The sequence below is a fragment of the Drosophila simulans genome, chromosome X (genome assembly GCF_016746395.2).
Source record: "Drosophila simulans strain w501 chromosome X, Prin_Dsim_3.1, whole genome shotgun sequence".
NCBI lineage: Eukaryota > Metazoa > Arthropoda > Insecta > Diptera > Drosophilidae > Drosophila > Drosophila simulans.
Genome location: NC_052525.2, coordinates 5,114,284 through 5,130,533, shown reverse-complemented (window position 1 = coordinate 5,130,533; position 16,250 = coordinate 5,114,284). Strand labels below are relative to the sequence as shown.

The 16,250-nt window shown below is 42.3% G+C and overlaps 1 protein-coding gene across 2 annotated transcripts in view; it reads right to left on the bottom strand.

The window, feature by feature from the left end:
- Window positions 1–16,250, bottom strand: part of LOC6725163 (sex peptide receptor) — a 42,654-nt gene that overhangs the window by 12,722 nt on the left and 13,682 nt on the right. Inside the window, exon 2 of one of the 2 annotated variants that reach the window (XM_016173472.3) lies at window positions 14,512–14,557. The gene's annotated coding sequence lies outside the window, so the exon portion shown is untranslated. Of the gene's footprint in view, window positions 1–11,475; window positions 11,593–14,511; window positions 14,558–16,250 lie in introns of those variants that run through there. The other variant, XM_016173471.3, reaches the window with a different exon arrangement.

The window sequence follows — 16,250 nt, the reverse complement described above, 5'->3', positions numbered from 1 at the left end:
TTAAATTAGTTCCGGCTATTTTGACGCGGATTGCTGGCCATTAAAAAAGGATCGCCAAATGCGGAAAAGCGGAAAAGCGGCAAGCAGGCAAACGGAATAATCAACTGCCATTGATTGTTGGCTGCCAATCAGCGCGAAATCGAATGTCGTGGGAACATGCAAAATGCAATCAAGGCGTCAGCCGCTGCGCGGAAAACCAAAGCGCCAGCGAAAGGGAAATCTCGGGAAAATCCCATGAAAAACGCCGTCAGTTGCAGCCGGCAAACCGCAGCGGAAATAACTCCATTCCCAGGACATCTCTTCGCTCGTTAACCCACTGGCACGCCGAGTCCTTTTAATTAGCCCTGGAAAAGCTCACTCCGAGTCGAAGGAAAAGCCCGCCGGGAAATTTCACTCCATTCCGTGCCGGACTGTCAGCCATCCGTCACTTTTCATTTTTCCTCGAAGCTCTGCTTCTCGGCACAGGCTTCATTTGCTAGCTGGCATTTCCCTGAATTGGAAAATATTTATATACAATATTTATTGGCTAGCAAAATAGTTTTGCTTTGAAAAGCCAAGCAACGCAAGGTATTCCCCAGCCTAATGTATCCGTAATCCCTTCGAAATTAACCCAATCTGTCAACTGTATTTACTTTGGCCGGTATTAGGTGGGATTTTCCCGGCTTCAGCTACATTTCCACTGCAATGATACGTGCCAACTGCTGGCCAAGTCCCAAATGGAAGTCACTCGTGTTCGCAGATGGCGTCCATTTAATTAACTTAGGTGTTGCATATCGATTTCCTCGACGGCGGCTCACTAATTATGCTCTCGCCTTGGCTTTTCTTTTGACACACGCTCTGATCTATTTTCCATCTTGTCCTGCGCCAGCCCAACCGCTTTTCCGCCACCCGCTTTTCCGCCCTTTAACACACAGACATTAGCCGCCATCTTTGATCCATTACTACGTGAGCGAGGAAAAGGCGAGAAGACGGTGATGGAAAACTTTAAGTAGGACAACGCAGATGCGAATCTTACTTGCAAACAACACGTGCACACTTCCGAATGCACTGGCAGAAATTCGGGATAATATGCAGAATTTAAATAATTTATAAAATTCTATAAAAAGCAATCAAAATCATGGCTCAAGCCTAACAAGTCTATGCTTTATTGGCTCAAACACTACCCCTAATCAGTTGTATTTTCTTTGAGTGTACACACGTACACTCCGTTGCACGCTCGCACACTTATGCATAGTCAAGTCATCATCATAAAGCAATTAGTGGAACTAAAACAGCCATTAAAATGCCTCTGTTTCTCTCTCTCTCTCTCTCTTTGCACTATGCTTGTCTCTTTCCTGCCTCGGGACACGGACACTTCTGCCCAAATGAATTTCCAATATATAGTGTAGTTTCGCCCACAAGGAGCTGCCTTCAATGGCATCAATTGGGCATTACCTGCGAGCTGCGAGCAAACTGTTTACTAGTTTTGCGGCTTACTTGATTCCCACTGTGGTATTAGTACATATATTAAGCTTTCCGGGAAATCGTTGTCTAAGTTAATAGGCGCATGAATTTAGTGTCGAGGAAATAGTACACGTTTCAAAAAAGTTTGAATTGCAAGGACGAATTGAAGACATGCATTGATATTTGCGCCATTTTTTGGCACCATTTTCCGCAAAACAGCCACGCCCACTCTGGCTGTGTGCCGCCCCCGCTTACAGGACGAACAGCAATGGCATCGAAAAAATCGATCAAATAGAACGATGTCGTCGAAAAATCGACAGGAGCATGGGTTTGAATGCTTTGCTTTTGGTAGATGAACTTAATTGTACTTTTTAGCAGGGCAAAAAAAAACACGCATAACAGAACATAGCTATGGAATAAAAGAGCAAAAAAAACAACAAGAAAGAAAATGCCCCCAAAGGCCTGAATGGCGGAGCGTGGGAAAATGGGGCGTAGGGAAAGTGGGCATGGTCGTTGCCCCAGGACAAGATGAATGAACGAGATGGAAGCCCGCGCCTTCGAATGGCTTAAGTAATTTTCCATTTTCCATTTAGGCGACTGACTCTCTTGGCATTTTTGTCTCTTGCCCTTAATTTTTTTTAATGTTTGCTTTCCACGGCTTATGCTCTCCTTTTTTTTTTTTTTCTTTGTGGGTGCTGCTCTTTGGTGGCATCTATGTATTTAACGTTGTGTGTCTGTTTTGCAATGTAATGAATAAATTTTACAGCCAGCAGCCATATGGAAAACCATATCGTTTGCACTGCAGATCCTAATGATTATAAACAAACGTTCTTGGCTGGCCGAACTTTTCGAATGAATACCATAAACCTTTTTAGTTTGCCTGCCGCAAATTGCATTTAATATCAGTTCTACTCTAGTTATTTGCACGCAAACTTTTTAGACTTAATCATTTGTAATCGTTTGGGGGATAAGAACTTCTGCTTTTCCACTCCGTGACGCTGAATTTTCCGCCACTCCCACGTTTTTCAGCGCGCATAGAAAATGAGATAAAGTGGGCCGAATGGCTCAGAAGGAAAAAAAAAGAAAGTTCTCAGACATGTTAAATTAGTATTTCACATACGCTTTTGCACAGCTTTTCCAAGAAACGCTTAAAGCGTTTAGAGTTTACTCGCCTAATCGCCAGGGCGAAACTTTTTCGATTTGGGAATTAAAATAAAAAGGCATCAGCAATAATAGCTGGATGGCCTCTGGCCAAGTAGGATTTTCTCTGGCCCCCACCCCGAACGGATTTTCCAGCACCCCACTGCCGCTCCTGCTGAATTTTCCAGCTCCCTCCGGCGATCCTCGAGCCGAAAGTTTTCCCGGCCACTCTGCACGCATCGCTGAGGCTTTTCCCGCCACTTTCGACTTTAATGGGCAAAGCCATAACGTGTGCCCCGCACCCCTACCCCCATCCCTACCCCCACCCCGCCTATTACTTTCGGGAAAAGCCGCCTAGATAAGTGATAAGCCGCCACACACAAATTGGCAGCACCTTGCGTGTCTGGGGCACATAAAAAGGATTAGATGTCTGCCTCAACATGACAGCCGCGCCGAAAAAAAAAAAACTGCCAGCCGAACGGAGAAAATCTCAATCTGAATCGGGAACTCCGCTTCATTGGGCGCCGCATCCGCACACTTTACAGCCACATCTCACTTTTCCGCAGGGAAAAGCTGCTTACGAAATACGCGCGCTGCCACAGAGCAGATTATGCGGCATTAACTGATTAATTTATCAAAGGCACTTCAGATTTCTAGATTTGTGCCCTGCAGCAGCATATATTTTGATTATCCCAGATTATTACTTTCTATAAAATCAAATTTATGCTGCAAGTGATTTTCTTCAATGCTAATAGCAATGCTGCATCTAAGATATATCTATAAATCATTATGCACTGGCCACACTGCGTATGAGCAATCCGTATTTCGCTACGTGCAATATCGCGCATCCGCCCTGTTGCCCCCACGAGCATAGAAAGTGCCGCCGTAATGAATTCGATTCAAACGCTTGCCACCTTATGCTGCAGTTTGCCACGAAAAATATAAAACTGAATCATTCAAATAGAATTGTATTATTTAAGCAGCTGCTGCAGCCACTCCATTTCTCCATTTTATTTGCAATTCAATTTGAATACCACCGGCTAAGCCGTAAAATGGCTGCCATTCCGCATCCGCTCGCCTCTGCGCCGGAAATGAACTTCGAATAAGACTGAAAGAGAAAAAACCACACACCCAACACACACTCACACAACATTAGGCAGGTTCAACGAACCCTAAATTTATATATATATATTTGAATATATATCGCAGCGGTGCGTGTGGAATGCACTTCGTTACTTCGAATGGCTCGCATTTACATCGCGAAGCCGGCACAAATCCGCTCCGTCATTACGGTTACGGTTACCGCCCACACTTACAGTTAAAGGCACCTTCGGCGTTGGCCATAGCTTCACCGTTAGCAACTGCAAAATATGCAAATGGGTGCTGTAGCCCAAATGGAGCCCAACCGTGGAATAAAGGTGACAAATAATGGAAAAACAAGTAGACTAAAGACACGCCAAATATCCATATCGATTTTAAACAAAAGCGAATAATGTTCAATGTGGATTTCTATGCACAATAACTCGCCTGAAATTGCTGTTTTCGCAACAATTTGTGCAATTTGACTTTCATCAAATATTAAACAACTTGTACATTTATTCAGATATTGCGAGTGTGTGACACAAGAAACAAGTTTTAATATTTAATGCGCAGCCCGAAAACGTAATTATACAATGAGAAGACAGCACACAGAGCTGGGCCAAACGCAATATGGCAGATTTATAAATCTATTTAAATAAAATGTGGCCTGCCGACTCAAATCGCTGCGGGTTGTTATTCCGAGCAAGAAGAGCAATTTAATGACCTCATCACAAGTTGCTTTCAAGCTGTGCAAATTACTCAATTTCCTTGGAATTTTCCAGCTTTTATTAAGCCAGGACTCGAGTATTTTAGCAAGTAATTGCCGTTGTCAGAAAGTTTCCCCGATGTTTGTTTGCCCAGCTTAAGTCTATGTATTCATCCTGTGACTATCCCTTTCAATTTCTCTGTGTCTTTTGCCGGCTTCCTCGTTGTTTTTACGTAACACGAGTTTAAAATCTATGCTGGCCCACTAAGTGTGGCCCTGCTTTTGGTAGGCACTGTGCGAGTGTCACGTGCTAGATACGCTAACAAACGAAAGATAGAAAAGTATCTCGGCATGAACGACTTTAGTGCAGCTGCCTAAAAGTGTGCTAGTTGTGTGCTTGAAAGTATATGTTTTCAGCCAAGAGTAACTAGATTTTGCCGCTTTTGCCTATGAGTGTGTCCCAAACTATTGCGAGCCCATCATACCCCCACCATTATCTCCGAGTAAAGGGTATAGGAACACAGCCGGCAGACGGATCCCAAGGCAAATGCGTCGTTAACATATGTTGTAGTCGAGTTTCGCAACCAAATTTATCCGCATATGTATTCCCATGTGTGTGCGGGCTTTTTCTATAACAATTTGCCAAATGTTTGTAGAAAATGTACGAGTTTTTCATACCTTGGCAGACGGCTTGATGGGAGCGGGGAAAGGGGGGGCAAAGTGTTGCCAGGAGCCGGGCTAAATCTTTTCGGCCGCCTCCATTGAAAAGTGGCTCAAGTGTTGGACGCACTGAGTGCGGGAAAAGCGGAAAACGCAGAACGCAAAACGGGAAGCCAGAGGAAAGCTGAATACATGTGGAAAACACTCGCACAAGCCGCAAACATGTGTGCGAAAGTTAAACAAAAATTTAAAGCGGCACGCACGAGCTTACGAAAATATAATTTGTTGCCAACTCGACGAATTAAACTAAAAGTTGACAACCACAACGGGAATAAAGGAAATATTTTCAACGAAACTTTTGGCCAGCAAACTTTTGGTCGACTGCAAATAACATCCAACAGTTCGACTTTAACAAATAATACCAAATATATTTGAACAGCAAACAAATGTGGCTTTAATGCATAAAGTATGGCATTTTAAATGATTTGCAGATTTTCTCATTTTTAGTCAAGCCCCCTTTTTGGTGCGAAATCGTAATCTTTTCGAAGTAAACATAAATATTTTCCCAATTTATGTACAGACATGCATCTCAACCGATGACAGGATCGCACAATTAATCTGCACATAACAAGTGGAAAGTTGGCAAAGCCCCAGAACCAAGCCAAAAACTCGCAATAATCCGGGCAAACTTGTTCACAAACTTTTTGCCCCTCGCTAGTTATGAATTGGGAATACTAAGCCCACTCCTTAAATTCCGAGGGCTTTGTCATCCAAACTGGGCCGGAAAAAAATGATGCCCGAGTTGGCTGAAAATCCGAATACTTGGCTCTTGTCGCCAGCCACTAGGGGCTCAAAAGCAAGTGTATATAGTAAAATATATATAGTATATACCGAGCGAGGTGGGCAGACGCCAGACAGGGTTTAATGTGCTGGAAAGCCACTTGGCTGCCAAATTGAAATAGTTGCCAGCAACGCCGGTCACCTGTGCGATTTTACGCAAAATTAAGCAGCCAAAATAGTCGAATTGGCCCAAGGATCTGACCGCTAATTGAAAAACTGATCGCTGGCCATGCGATTTTATGGGCCGAGATTTATCAGTATTTAGCCGATACATATATGTATGTTTGTTTTGCCACCTGGCACACGATTTAATAACATAAGGGTGTCCATCAAACAAACGGACAGCGACCAAGATTACACATTCCTCGGAATTTTGGTGCGTCAATCACATTTGACAAGCATTTGATAGCAGAAACTGGATGCACGAATGCTTCGTATTTATTTGCTGGATTTCATCGCACGAATTACTAAATGAAATATTTTCATCGGCTCCGTCTCAATTAAAGTTGAAAAAATCAATGAATATGCAACAATTTCGCAACTTTGCCGCAAAAATGTTATATTAAAAAAGCAACTTGAGATCGAAGGAATTCCTATGGGTGGAGTGCATAAACAAAACGAGTGAACTCAACAGAAGTGTGAAATTTGACATACGGAAATGTGGCATTTATAACAAAATAGAAAAAAACAGCGGGCGACACTTGTTTCAGTTTCATGTGTAGTAATTTATGGAAATATAAATGTAAATATGTGAGCACCGACAGTCACTACTTTATGGCTACCCTGTGATTTATTCACTGTCCGCACCCCGGCAATTTTGGTTATTTTTTTAGTGTGGGTATGAGTTTATGATTTATTTGCTTACGCCACTACTAGTCACTGGTACTTTGGGCAGCAATCGTTGAGTAAACTTAGTTATTTCCATGCAATAGTTTAACCTTCTCCCTGTGGCCCAATTCCCCAAATGCTAGCCCGAAAATCCCTGACCGAACGCATTTATCCGCTTTGCTGCAGTTGGGAAAATTCCCCAAGCTCGCTTGAAGCCAAATTTCAGTGGCATGCTGGGAAAACAATTGAATGCCATTGGCATATTTACTTGGCCACAAACTCTCGAATTTTCCCTGGACAACCGCTAGTCCAGCACATATGTAAAATAAATGAAATTTGCCAAAATATGAAAAACATGGAGATGTCCGGGCTTAAACATCACTGCCCCCCCGTGTAACTCTATTCAAATTTTGCCGTAAAAGGAATAGCCATTTATTTTACACCATGTGGCCGCACTTTATTTCCACTAATTGAATTGCGTCAATGAGTTTAGTAAATCAATTTTAGGAGACGCAGTTGGGTAAACAACAATATATACGTATATATCCAGATAGGTGTGTTCGCCAGTACTTTAGTATTTCAACATTTCAGGGCCTTGCGGGCGGTCAAAGTGGCAAGCGATTTACGATCTCGACGGAGATATATATACTATATCTATATAATTTGATTTAATTAGTTTATGCCGGCGAGCGGGCTGCCAATTAGTCTTACTTCGCTTCGTTTCTATATTTTTTTTCTCTCTCTGTCGGATTTTTTCCACTTCTTGGCCCATTCGAAGTTTATTCCATCTATTATTCGCCGCCGCTGGCCAGCTGAGCTGTGGGCCAACTTTTGATTGACTTGGCCCCTTGTCGCCCTTTTTGGCCAAAAGCCGAAAGCTGCGAACAAAAGCTGCGAGTTGTGCGCCCAATTGGATTTAATTATGCAAAGATATTTATCTAGCCCACCCCCCATCCATCCAGCCATTCAGCCATTATTGTTTGTGGGAAAAGTGGGAAAATGGGGAAAATGCGGTGGCTGTTGCGAAGAAAATTGAGCGGCAAAGACGGAAAATCCCTCAAAGGCGCGCAAGTTGCGATACAAAAAAACATCTAAATCCACTGCAAGCTGTTGGATGTGCAGGAAAAACTTTTACTATAAATTGCCCCTACAAATTGGAGCACAGCAATCCCCGAAAGAAACTTAGGAAAACAAAAAGATTTTCCCCGTCTGATAGCGCGTAAATATGTTTAAGTTCTTAATACTAAATGGGTGATTTAAAATGAGATATTTATTTGAATATTTTCACAATGTTCCGTGGAAGTCAATCTTTGCATTCAGTTCATTTTTCTCAGATCAAACTTTAAATGACATTAAAGAGCATCTCATTACGATTAAGATACAGATAAGAAGCTACCTCCGAGGGCAACTGCTGCTCCCAGCGGAGATGTAAAATTATTGTGGACACCACATCCAATGCATTTTCCTATTTTTTTTTTGTCCGTGGGCGAAACTCATTTCCATTGGCCGCCCGAAATGAAAACGCCGGCATTTTCCAAAGCGTATTTCACAGTCGAACACTCGCGTCGCCCGCTTCATTTATTATTCTTGTTCAGTTCATGGGTTCAGTTGCCGCCGACTACGACAAGGACTACGAGTGCGTCCAAAGGAACATTCGTGGCACAAAGAGCAACATGGACGCTTGGTCCTGCGAATATTGTCACGAATTGTGGGCGAAATGAACTATGGTCTGGGCCACGTGTCTGTCGGCTGCTTCTTGGATGGCCATCGGTGGGGGGGGGATGAGGCCTGCTGCCTAATTAAGTCAAAAGTAAACATGAAAAAGATGTCAGCCAAGTAGAAACGAATCAAAATGGCAGACAGCGTCCAATGAACTAAATGCTGTGCTGCTACACACGAAGAAAAGTTCAGCATTATAACCAAACTCGAATTGGGCCTAATATTTTACAATTTCCTTTCGTGTGTGCCACATTTTGTGTGTACCACATACCTGGCAGGAGTATCAGCTGAAACTGACGAGAATAATAATAACAATAATCAAAAGCAGCCAGCTGGCCAACTCAACTGACCAAGGCCAAGAGCAGTGGGCTCTGGGACTTGGCAGCAGCAGTTGTCGCTCCTCGGACGGCGAACAAAATCACTTAAGTCTCGGCAAACAGCTCCCAGTGGCCACATAAATATGAGCTCGAAACCGAAGACGGCCAAAACTGGCTAAAATAATAATGTGACGGCCAGCCGGAATCGGAATGGACAGCCAAGTACCCTCGAATGATATGGATACTTTCAACTAAGCATCTCGCAAAATGCAAGAAGAACTCATATCTTTGCTATGCGCAGTAATACCTTCGGAATTGGCATTCTGCACCACTAGTCCAGCATACCCCACTTTCTGGCGGCCCATTTTTTTTGGTTTCATGAACTCGGTTTTAGACATAGTCGATTGCTTGAATCGGGACATTGGGGACTCCTCGTAACGGCAGAAACGTCTCCCATAGCTGGACAATTATCATTTGGCTCGCAATCTTAACTTGCTTCTCCATGGGGAGTGTTTACGGCCAGATAATAAAAGTAATATGCACACAAAACTCAAGGCATCAGAGCCCATAAACATAATTAATATACAAGGCGTTAACAAATTTTAATTGCGGAAATACACCGAATGCTAAACGTAACTGAGCGTAATTACTGAAATTTCCAGATGGGGAATTGCTGAAAAATTGCAATTAACCTAACGTTTCGAATTCACAAATGTTAAGCAATCACTTTTGCACAATGGCATCTAAAAATAAGCAACAATTGTGGCAAGTAAGGCCTCTCATTACAACTAAAAGGTTTTTGTTACATTTTGTTGTCCTTTTACCATTTTCCTTTGGTGTTTTCCTTGCTGTTTTCCTTGCTATTTTCCTACTCACTCACTCCCACTGCCACACATCATCGGAGTTTTCCTTAACTAGTTTGATGCCTCATAATGAGCATTTGTCGCATGCCGCATGAGTACGTGGCAAGCTGTGAGACGAGCAGATGAGCAGCGGAAAAGTGGGGAAAATTCGGGAAAAGCTGGTAACCGGAGGACCCAGCTGCTGACCAAAATCAATCGAAGTGAATCAATTACGCCATCCGTTCCGAACTTGCTGCTCTTCCCTCTGCTCTGTTGCCGTCTCTTTCGGCCGCCACCTACCCATCTCTTTCACACACACTCAAAGGGTCGACGGCCTAAAGTGAAGTGAATACGAGTATCGCGTTTGGTAATCGTGACAAATTCGGCCGAATGATGCGCACACTTCATTGAAGCGTCGCCATCGATGCCATCAGGAGCATCGAATGCCGCGGCATCGATGCCAACTGCTCCTAATTATACGAGTATGTACTTGTATCTGTATCTGTGCGTTGGGCAAAAAAGGTCCACGAACTGTTAATTTCCATGGAAATGCCATTTGGTCCAGCAGCTGCCTTTGTCTTTGTCTCCGATTTTCACTCTTGCCGCTTTGACTTTTGCCACAAGGGTTCACTTTGGCAATGTAGAGCGATTTGTAGCTAACTACAGTCATATTTAATACAATATATTTAGCATATGAAATTGATTTCGAGTTAATTTAAAGTTTAAGCATTTTGTTAGCTCTTTAGATGTACTTTTTCCAGGTTGCCACAGTGATTTTCTTTACTTTTGTGAGGTTTTAGCTACTGTATCTCAATTCTGTTCTATTTTTCTGGTTGCCGCCGTTGCAGTGCTTCTATTTTTCAGCAGCTGCGGTTTTGAACTTCTTGCGTCTTTGCTTTTGAGGTCCTTGGTCCTTATTTTCCACCGGATTTTGCTAGCCATGCCCGTGCACAGCAATAAATTTGTAGTATTTCATTCATTTCAAGTCATTCATATGGTCATAACGAAACTAAACTAATTACAAAATGAAAAACCAAATCGTTCGACAAAGTTTGTCTGCCAGAGTTGCGAAGTTTATTTATTTTGGTAGAGATTTGCCCAGGATGAGCACTTTGAGTACCTTAATGGGTTTTTCTGTGTGCGCCGCTGCAGCTTTGATTGCACTTGCTTCTCTAGGAAGAACCGACCCCCAGCCCAACCCATAAAACCAGGCTAAGCTCCCGCTCCCATCTCCCCCCTCCTTTTTTATAGGCCAATACTACGGGTGATGTTATTGCGGCCAGGACTCCGAAGTTGAATGTTGTTGACAGGCTTTCAAGGGACTCCGAGACTCGGAGACTTCGAGACCTCAAGCCAACACCCCCGTTTATATGTATATAAATATATATATATATATATATATGTATGTGTGTGCGGCAAAGTTGGCATCCATTAAATTGAGTTTTTATATTGAGACGCTTGGCAGACGACGTCGGGTCCGACGGTAATTGAATTAGAAGTCCCCCACTCGACCTGCTATCTAATTTTTTCCTTTTTTTTTTAGTTACTTGCCGGCAATTAAATGCAATTTATTAATATTTTCATGGCATTTGAGTGCCGTGGGTGTACTTTCCATTTCGTTAAGTGTAAATAAGCACTGCGATGTCGTAAACTACACAGCATTGAGCTGTAAAAATGCGAAAAACCTCACTTGTCACAACTATAAAGCAAACCATCACTGAAACCCATTATAACTCTGGAATCCAGCTCAATTACGGCGACAAACTATTAAAAGCACACAAAGAGGCTTCTGGTCCAGTGTCCAAGGTTACAGAACTTCGAATGGGAACTGTGAATTTCATCTTGGTTCCTCTATATAAAGACTAAACCTAATTTATGGCTGGCTTGAACATTTTCGCACCTTGCACTTTGTAAATTTCTCAAAATTTTACTTCACACTGCAATTGATTTAGACACCTTCCGTTTCCAAAAACGAACTTCTTTATCCGTCGAAAGCTAAAGCTCAACTGCATGCTGGGCAAACTGCAGCTTAACATTTCAACTTGCAATTAAAGTGAACGACCCAATATTTCCTAATCCTCCCAATTAAAAACTATCAGGGCTAATTTAAAATATGACGCCATGTTTATTATCCATTCAGCAGTGTCCTCCACTTGGCGAGCGAAATTCTTGATGAGAAAATTCCAGCCGTTTGATTTACACCTTTCACCGCCTCAAGCGATAAATATTCCACATACGCAGTGGTGTGCGGCGCAAAAACGAGAAATGCTAGCGAGAAAAAACCAAGTCAAGTGTGCCAGTATATCCGTGGGCAGTAAAGCAGTCACTTTTCAGCAATTTATTGCCGATGATATGCACAGACATCTCTATTGAGTCCCAAAGTGTAGAATGTGTAAGGTGTTGACTGAATTGTTTCGCTGTTAACTGGAAAACTTTTTCTAGTGGGTGGAGTGGAGTGGCTCCTCTGTTTTGGGGTAAACAAGAAAATGTACTGGCAGTTGCACTAGAAAATGTGGAAAAGAGCATTGCACTCGAATATATATATTTTCCTTAATAATAATAAATAAATAATAGTATGCACATAACAAGTTTAGTGCTGTATGTCGTGTATTTTAATATTTGATTGCCCATTTGGAGGCCTTTGTCGCTGAAATCTTTTCATTTTGGTTGACATTTTTCCGCTGCCGGTCTGGCCGCACCGAGTTGTCGGCCCATTTGTTATTGTTGACCGATTTTCCCCCCTTTTTTTTGGTTCGTGTCCGGTATGAACACTCAACAAATATGCAGGCTGTGCGGAAAAGATAGCAACGCAACATCATGTGTACTGTTGGCAGATCCCAGGAAAAACAGAGAAGGGGGAGGCGCATGGGAACAATACGGCAATATTGGATGGGCCAAACACAACCCCCCGCATTTTCCAGTTCCGCTTTTCCCACAACATTTTCACTGGCTGCCGTGGAATCTGTGCGGCGTGTATGCGTGTGTGTGTGTTTAGGGGGATTTGGCTTAATTAAATTCCGGAATAAAAGGATATTCCTCTGGCCAGCGCTTTAAGCTCGCCTTTATGTCTTTTGACAAAAGTCTTAGCGACTTATTTGAGTCAGCCTGCAGCTACAGATTTTAATTACGGCTATAAATCATAGGAAAAGTGGGTGGGTGTGGGCGAAAAACCGGCCCATATCACACCCTCGCCCTAACATATTAATCGCAGTCGCATGGGGACTCTTATCGCATGGTTATCTCACATGTACATGTACACGTGAAATACAAGTGGTGTGATTTGAAATATGATATGGCAGCAAAATATATGGCAATAAAGCAGGTGAATGGGTAATGGTAATGGATATGTTAGAGCAGCTAATCTACATGTAATTTATATGCAAACATTGAACACCTTGCGGCAATTGCTCTCAGTGTATTTGCGCATTTCAGGGCATGTAAATTAACAGCCCAAATTACTGCAGTTTCATTGTTCCCGGGAATCCCGCCAATCATTCTGATGCCTTCACAGTTCGTGGCCCAAATTTACAGCACACAAAAGTTGCGCATTAAAAAGTTCACCTAATAGTTGTTAGTTATCCCTTAACCAGACCCGCCCTCCGACTTCTGACCCCTGACCCCTGACCTGGGAGCCCTGACTTCCTGGCAACGTGCTGCAGGGAATTCATCAGCTTGCGAACTGTGCCTTCTGCTTCATTGCGGCCAAACTGGCATAATTATTGCAAACTTTTGCCGCACGAGCGCAGGGCTTTTCATTTCGAATGGGGCTGCCATTTGGGCTTTATCTAATGGAGGATAACCCAAAATAGTTATACACCGCAGTTGATCACGCCAAATGGGGTCATAAACTTGTGAGCGGAGTGCCAAGTTGGCCGGAAGTTCGTTCGGCTATTCACTACTATTCACTCTACTAGGTGTTGCAACTAATAAGCAGAAGCTCGTTGCTTCCTTCCTTCCACTCGCCAAAGTGAAAAGTGGTTCGATGTCCGAAGTGCGGGGTCCATAAAGCTGGCTGCTAATTGTATGGCAGGACCCACATCCTCGAACTTTACAGCATTTTTAATGGCTGTCAGCGGAGACTGTATACGCGTTTATACTCGTCGTACACATGGCATGCGGCATAGTGGCATGTGTGGCATAGTGGCGAGTCGACTAAATGCCCTTTTGCGGGATTATCTGCGGCGACAGATCTTGGCCAGACTGGCGCGTGTTGCAAATAAATTCGTCGTTTTCGGCTTGGCCTTTGTTTTTGCTTATTTTATTCTGTATATATCTATATATTTTTATATACATAAATATGTATACATATTTATCTCGGCAACACTTGCCACTTGTTTGCTGTACATTTTAAAGTCGAAAAAAAGGCGCTGCGAAGGTCACGACGCCGTCTCGACCAATGTCCAACATTTTTGTTGGCATCGTTACCACTCGCCCACCGCCCACTGCCACGCCCACCGACCACTGGCCAGATTTAAGGCGTTCGACCAGGACGAGTGGTCAAAAATCATGGCACCATCGGTACAACGATTTGATTTATTATTTGGCCGAGGCATCCTCTTCTATCCACTTCCATGGCGTATAGTTCGCTATATGTTTAAGCTTTGGTAAAACATTTTTTATTTGCCACATTGAATAAAGTTTCTGTTTTTTTTTATGTTTGCCATACATGTTGCTATTGAGTTTCAAGTATTTCGCTCTGATTGAATTGAAGCTCTCCAATTTTTTCATGCCGCGCCCGAATGAATAAATAACCGTTGTGGACTTTGGTGTAACGGCAAAATTGAATTTAATTTTGAGCTAAAGTAATCAATCTTTTATCAAAAGGTTCTATGGCAAACGGGGTTCGGCTAGTTTTCATATGAAATTTGATTTAAATCTCATTTAATTGCTGAATTTATTGTTAAATTAAGCCAGCTTAAATATTTTGTGTGCTCACCTTTTCGAATTTCGACTTCTGGCAGTTTTTCCTCACGAACTCAGAGCTGCAATGAAAATGTGAAAGCAATTCTTTAGTTTCTCATTTGCAATTAACGCAGGTCAAGTGCCATATATCACTCATACGCCCGGTAGGTCCAGTTCGGTCCAGTTCGGTCTGCTTGTCAGCTGATAAGGGCAGCTCCTCGAAATCGCCGGACAACTGGCATTGGACAACGACCTCGCCGAGATCGGGATACACACCAAGCACCCAATTTCGGATTCACTTTCGCCCTTGATGAATCTAGGAATCTGGGAATCTGGGGGCGATGACTAATGTCTTGCTCGCGGTTGATTTGTAATTTATTTTCGTACTTTCGGGTGCCCTAGGAGCAAATAAATTTTAAATAAGGTCAACAAAATACTTCGGGTCCTGCTAATTGCTACAAGGCTCGCCTTTCTTTTGGCCCTACTTAAACACTCAAATGGCCATAAATTTGCTCCCTTTTCGGGCAAAAGAAGGGTCAATGTGTGAACATGCAAAACACCAAAGAAAAAAAAAGGGAGCAAAGAATCGGTATCGGTGGAAAATCAACATCCACGACGTCCTGGGAAAATTCCGCTTCTCTGTTTGGTTACACACTGTCCCGCCCATTTCCCATCCAACCATTTTCCTTCCTTCCGTTGGCCATATTCATTTTATTTTTCGCTGTCATGTTCCCTGTCACGCTGGCACCAAAAAAAAAGTGTTAATCGAACTACAGAAAAGGTTGGTGAAAAAAAACGTATTTATACGCATAAAAAGGTTAGCACTACTGATCAAAATTTTGTTTAGCTGACAAAGTTTGCCAGTCTGCCCTTTGTGTGGACTAAATAAGTTTGTTTCAGCAGTTTCCGAAAACTTTAATCTTCAAAAATGACCCACACGCCATGTGGTGCTGACAAATCGAAAGGGTTGTGTTGCTCGCAACCTCAGTTATTAAACAATACTTCATCAATAAAGGTCACAAGTCATAGTTAGAGTTGGTTTAAAAAAGTTAACAGAGTGTCAGTGGCAAACATTGATTTTGTCAGATTTTTAGCCAAAACATTGGAAAAAATTATCCAAATATGGAGTGTCATACCTCTCTGAGCTCGTAATTAAATTTCCAATCGAACTGTATACTAGAATGGAAACTCTATTTTTTGGCCATTTTTTGCAAATTTTGATGATGTAACCCCTTACCAAAAATGAGAAAATCGGACCAAAAATAAGTTTTCCTATATCCGTCAAAAAGTGATAGCGTTGGATAGCCTTCTTAATTAGCTGCTCAAAACAGCTATTCTTTTATCTTTATGATCAGTTTTAGTCAAGTTATGATTAAAATGCCCATCTGAAATTTCCTAATTTTTGCCTAAATTATTTTTTTTGATTTTCCGTTATAAAAAAATCAGTTTTTTGCGCACAACTTTAAAAGTAATTGTCTGAATATGAAATGCCATATCTCGTTGAGCTCGTATTTAAATTTCCAATCGAACTGTGTCAACAAATGGGAATTCTATTTTTTGGCCATTTTTTGCAAATTTTGATGATGTAACCCCTTACCAAAAATGAGAAAATCGGACCAAAAATAAGTTTTCCTATATCCGTCAAAAAGTGATAGCGTTGGATAGCCTTCTTAATTAGCTGCTCAAAACAGCTATTCTTTTATCTTTATGATCAGTTTTAGTCAAGTTATGATTAAAATGCCCATCTGAAACTTCCTAATTTTTGCCAAAATA